Here is a 5,246-nt window from a genome sequence, read left to right on the forward strand (position 1 = left end):
GGTTGTTTTTTTTTTGTTTGTTTGTTGGTTTTTTTTTTTTGTTTTTTTTTTTGTTGTTCTTGGTGGTCAGGTCGGAACGGAATGGGGCGGGCGCCGTGGCCCTTGAAGCGGGTCGGAGCCACTGCACAGCGCGGGGCCGTCCTCGAAGGATGCTTCCGTCTCCGGGTTTGTTTGTTTTTATTTTAAGGAAAAAGAAAAAAAAAAACAACAACAACCCGCCACTGCCACCAGCACCCCGTCCTGCCGGGCCTGCTGGAGGGCTGTCCCCGCAGAGTCTGTTTGGGGGCGCACCTGGTGGAAGCGCTGGGGTCCCAGCCGGCGGGGCCGGAAGGTGCCCCTCAAGCGTCAGACTGTGACCGTGACCCCCCTAATTTGGAGCCTGCAGTGTTGAGAGGAGGGACAGGTTACTCCAGGGTTTTTGTGTGTTTTTTGGGGGGAGAAAGGGCTCGGAGCGGAAAGGACCGGAAGTTTTAGATGGAAAGTTAGGGCCCCGGGACCCTGGGCCCCGTGGTGACCTGGCTGACCGGGCTGGACAGGGAGGAGGAGAGGAGAGGGGTCTGGACTCAGAACTGGGGAAAGAAATAAAATAAAGTAAAAAAGATGGTTGTGTCCTGGGCATTAGGCAGACCTGGGCGAGAATGGGATCCCGCTGTAAATCTGAGCCACTGGCCACCTTTCTGAGGAGCCGGATGGCGGCGGCGGCGGGAAGCCGGAGGGGATGGGAACAGGAACTGGGCCGGGCAGGAGCGACTGTGTTTGCAGGCCCGGGGCGCGTGGCCGTCCGCTGGGTCAATATTGACCCGGGGCTGCTGGGCCCTGGGCCGCGGCCTCTGGACCCTGCAGGCCCTGGGAGCAGTGGACACGGCACAGGGGCTCGGAGGGGTGTGTCCGGTGGGTTCGCAGTTTTGTTCAGATCTGGGCTTGCACAGGCTAGAATGTAGGCACACTGTGCGCTAGGTACTCGTGCACCTGTGCTCTCCCCTCCAGAAATACCCTCTGACCCCCCAGAGAAGACAACTCGCTGTTCCCCCAATACGCAGTCTGGGGTGTAATCCACAGCCCAGGGCCTTGATCTTACAGTTGCCCATTTCTTTTTTTCTTAATGTCACAGTCTTTTTTTAAATATATTTTTATTGATTTCAGAGAGGAAGGGAGGAGAGAGAGAGAAACATCCATGATGAGAGAGGGTCATGGGTCGGCCGCCTCCTGCACGCCCCCCACTGGGTATCGAGCCTGCAACCCGGGCATGTGCCCCGACCGGGAATCGAACCCGCCACCTCTTGGTCGACGTGCAACCATTGAGCCACACCGGCCGGGCTACAGTTGCCCATCGACCTAGGAACCAGGAGGTCACTGGTTTGATTCCCAGTCGGGGCACATGCCTGGGTTGTGGGTTCGATCCCCAGTAGGGGGCGTGCAGGAGGCGGCCGATCCATAACCCTCTCTCATCATGGATGTTTCTCTCTCTCTCTCTCCCTTCCTCTCTGAAGTCTATAAAAACATATTTTGAAAAAAATAAAATGATTGCTGGCTATGTTCTTAAGTGTCTAGATCTAGGCCTGTGTAGGTTAAAATGTAGGAACATACAGTACACATGCAGCTGTTAAAATTTAGTTTTCTGACTTTTATGATTGAGGACAAATTTTCACAAGTGGGTTTTCACGTAAAACTTTTGGGGAAAGCCTTAGCTGCTGGTTTCGTGATGATTCAGGACAACAGGATTTTGGCTGATTTGACAGCCCCCTCCCCCCGCACACGTTAGGCTGGAATATAAAAACGAGACATTAGCTGTCGTGGGAATCGCTTGGGAACTCGCTCTTGTTTTAATTCTGCCCTTGCTGTGGGAGTTTGGTCCTTGACAAGTTACTTCATCCTGGGAGCTGCAGGTTTCTGGTCTGTGAAGTGGATTGTGAAACTAGTTCAGAGTTGCTGTGAGGAGTCAGGTACGGAAAACGCGGAAGGCAGACACACTTAGTAAACATATACATCGCCCTGCAGCCCTCCGACCGGGCTTCCTGAGGGTCTCGGACTCAGCACCTCCAGCGTAGGGCGGTGGTCGTAGGACGGTGGTCGGCAAAATACCACGTGCGGGCGCGCACGTACAGTGCGATTGAAACTTCGTGGCCCATGCGCAGAAGTCGGTATTTTGTGGAAGAGCCACACTCAAGGGGCCAAAGAGCCACATGTGGCTCGCAAGCCGCAGTTTGCCGACCAGGGGTGTGGGGGCTTCTAGCACGTTATCCTCGTGCCGCCTGCTTTCTGCCCTCCGCGGGCTCCTCTGCGGCCGGGACGGCGGTGCGCACGGGAGAGCGGCTGCCAGCGCCTGGGGTGGGTGACTGTTTCCAGCACATCCGTCGGTGGTCACACAGCATTGACTAGGTCCCCGCGAGGTCCCTGACCTGAGCTCGAGGGGTCGGGGCTGCAAGACAAGTGCCATGGCCCTGCGCTTGGGAAGCTTCCAGTCTAGTGACTCCTCACACACGGCTTTTGTGAAGCCCCGTCCCCCCGTCCCGTCAGGGAGCCTCATTCTCCGTGCCCTTCCCTCCCAGCCGTGCGCCCCCCCCCCCAGCTGCCAGCCTGTAGAACAGCGGTTCTCAACCTGTGGGTCGCCACCCCTTTGGCGGTCGAACGACCCTTTCACAGGGGTCGCCTAAGACCAGCCTGCATATCAGATATTTACATGACGATTCATCACAGCAGCAACATTACAGTTATGAAGTAGCCATGAAAATAATTTTATGGTTGGGTCACCACATGAGGACCTGTAGTAAAGGGTGGCGGCATTAGGAAAGTTGAGAACCACTGCTCTAGAATTTGTTTTACCCCTTTCCTTACATGCCCGATACTTCGTATCCTCACCTCTTGGCCCCAGTTCTGCCACCCAGTGACTGGCACCCTGTGTGTGTGTGTGTGTGTGTAAAATTAAAAAAACGAAATACTCTAATATTTTCTGAGGTGTGATTATCGTTCTGTCTTCTGATTATAGATTTGCCGAAGTTTTAAACCTGAGTCTCTGGGCTCTAGCTCAGGCCTCTGCAGCCTCCTGGTCTGCTGCCTGGAGGAGGAGGAGCAGGGCGCCCCCGTGGCTGGAGATGAGTGTTCCCTGCGCTGCTCGTAGGAGGCCGCCTGCACGAGGTGCCATCAGGGGACCTTTCTGACCGTGACACTTTGTGCAGGAAATAAGGCTTTCTTTTCTGATCAAGGAAATGAGGTGGAATCACAGGAAATGGCAGTGGTGTTAATCTAGAAACTTACCCCATGTCCAAAGCCTGAGATGTGTGAAATACTTGAAGATGCTGTATGAGTGATTTTCAAACGAAATTGCTTATGAATAAATACATAAGTTTCTTTGCGAGCTTTCCTTCCCACTTAATGTCAGAAATGTCCCCTGTAGTGCTTCGTCTAAGTTCCTTTAACAAGTAAATACCATTGTGGATGACAAGTCAAGGAGATGATTAAGGCCTCGTGGAGAATGAAATAAAGCTAGTGCTTTTTCTTTTAAATACTGCGATTTGCACGCAGCTGACAGTTGTCACGGCTGGATCCTGAGCCTGGTGACGGAACTGGGAAGATTATATGTAAGGTTTTAAGTGCCTCGGGGCCTCAACAGGTTCAGCGAACAAAAGCCCCAGCGCTAATGTGGAGGTGTCAGGAGAGCCTGTGGTCCCTCCTTCCTCCTCAGCCTCCCGCCGCCGTGAGGAGCAGGTCATTTAGCTTTCCAGGCCTTTGTTCTGTTCCTTCTGTCATGCGAAGGTGTTGCTTGCTTTGTCTGTTTCAGAGGATTATGCTTTTCAAATGTGATCGTTCTCAAAAAAATGGATTAAAACGGACTTAGTGACTTGCCCAAGAAAACAAGTTGGTTGGTGGTAGACAGGTGGTTGGAACCTTGGTATATTTTCATGCTTTCTCCATTGACGTTTTTAACGTTTTCATAGACAAGTGTTTGGGGAAATATTTAGTGTGAATTTTTTTAATTAAAATTTTTTTATTCACGAGAGAGAGAGAGAGAGAGATTGGTTTGCTGTTCTACTTACTTATGCATCATGGGTTGGTTCTTGTATGTGCCCTGACCTGCAACCTTGATGTTTCTGGAAGATGTGTTGCTCTAACCAACTGGGCTACCTGGCCAGGGCAAATCTATTTTAAATTTGGTAACTACGTTGGAAAGAAACAATGGACCTTAGTAGTTGGTGGTGCATTCTTCAGTGTTATCAACCCAGAGTCAGAGCCCCTCTGGGATTTGCTTTACTGTTCACCTCTCCTGGTCATTTGGTAAATGGCATGTGACTCATAGGCTGACCTGGGAGGAAAAGGTTTTGGAGATGTGGAATCTACGAGAGAAGGTTATTTCAGAAGTGCACTTGTAGGAAATGTGCTGGAATCTCGCACAAGACGTTGTGTGTGGACCACAGAAGAGAATCGTGTGTGAGACTTTGTTGGTTAGAGGCAGTACCTGTGTGCAGATAAAAGCATGGAGGTGGCGTAGGCGCCCTGTGACACAAGCAGCAGAAAATCTCCCTTCAGCGAACTGGTGGCTGGCCAGTGGGGGGTCCCATGTGGTGGGCGCCTCCTCACAGCTCACTGTGTTCCGGAAGGTGCTCTTCTGTGCCTTCCAGACCCATCAAGGTTAGTCACGCACAGATAGATCGATCCCTTATGGTACAGAAACAGCAGGAAAGAGCTGTTGACCTGTCTCTGTGGTGTGCAGGCTTCTAGCTCCTTCTAGTTCTTAATGTGCCCATTGTCTGTGCTTTCATCACCCACCACGTCCCCTTTCACATCCGAGACGTGTGCACTGCAGGCCTCTGACGGTCCTGCTCAGAGCCTGCCTCTCGAGGGGGAGACGGCCGTCTTAGAATTGCCCTCGGGGACTGTGGCCACCATCCTGACTCATATGCTTTTATGTATATTTTAAAATATATTTTTATTGATTTCAGAGAGGAAGGAAAAGGGAGAGAGAAATATCAATAACGAGAGAGAATTGTTGATTGGCTGCCTCCTCCACGCCCCCTACTGGGGATCAAGCCCGCAACCCTGGACCCTTCAGTCTGCAGGCCGACGCTCTATCCACTGAGCAAAACCGGCTAGGGCTGTTTTTGTATTCTTTGTGATGAAGAATATGTTCTGAATTTCCCCCAAATTAAATATACAGACAGTATAGCAGCCATGTCCGTACCCTTAGGCAGGGACAGGTTTTGTCACTTCCTGGGACTCTCGCTCTCTCTGAAACGTGTGGTTTTCCTCGG

The 5,246-nt window shown here is 51.8% G+C and overlaps 1 long non-coding RNA gene across 1 annotated transcript; it reads left to right on the forward strand.

Annotated features, from left to right (window-relative positions):
- The first annotated feature begins 1,516 nt into the window (after positions 1-1,516).
- Positions 1,517-3,355, forward strand: LOC106727591. The gene is made up of 2 exons (XR_001363820.1): positions 1,517-2,099; positions 2,987-3,355. It is a non-coding gene; the product is annotated as an uncharacterized LOC106727591 (long non-coding RNA).
- Positions 3,356-5,246: the final 1,891 nt, after the last annotated feature.

The sequence above is a fragment of the Myotis brandtii genome, unplaced genomic scaffold (genome assembly GCF_000412655.1).
Source record: "Myotis brandtii unplaced genomic scaffold, ASM41265v1 scaffold4517, whole genome shotgun sequence".
NCBI lineage: Eukaryota > Metazoa > Chordata > Mammalia > Chiroptera > Vespertilionidae > Myotis > Myotis brandtii.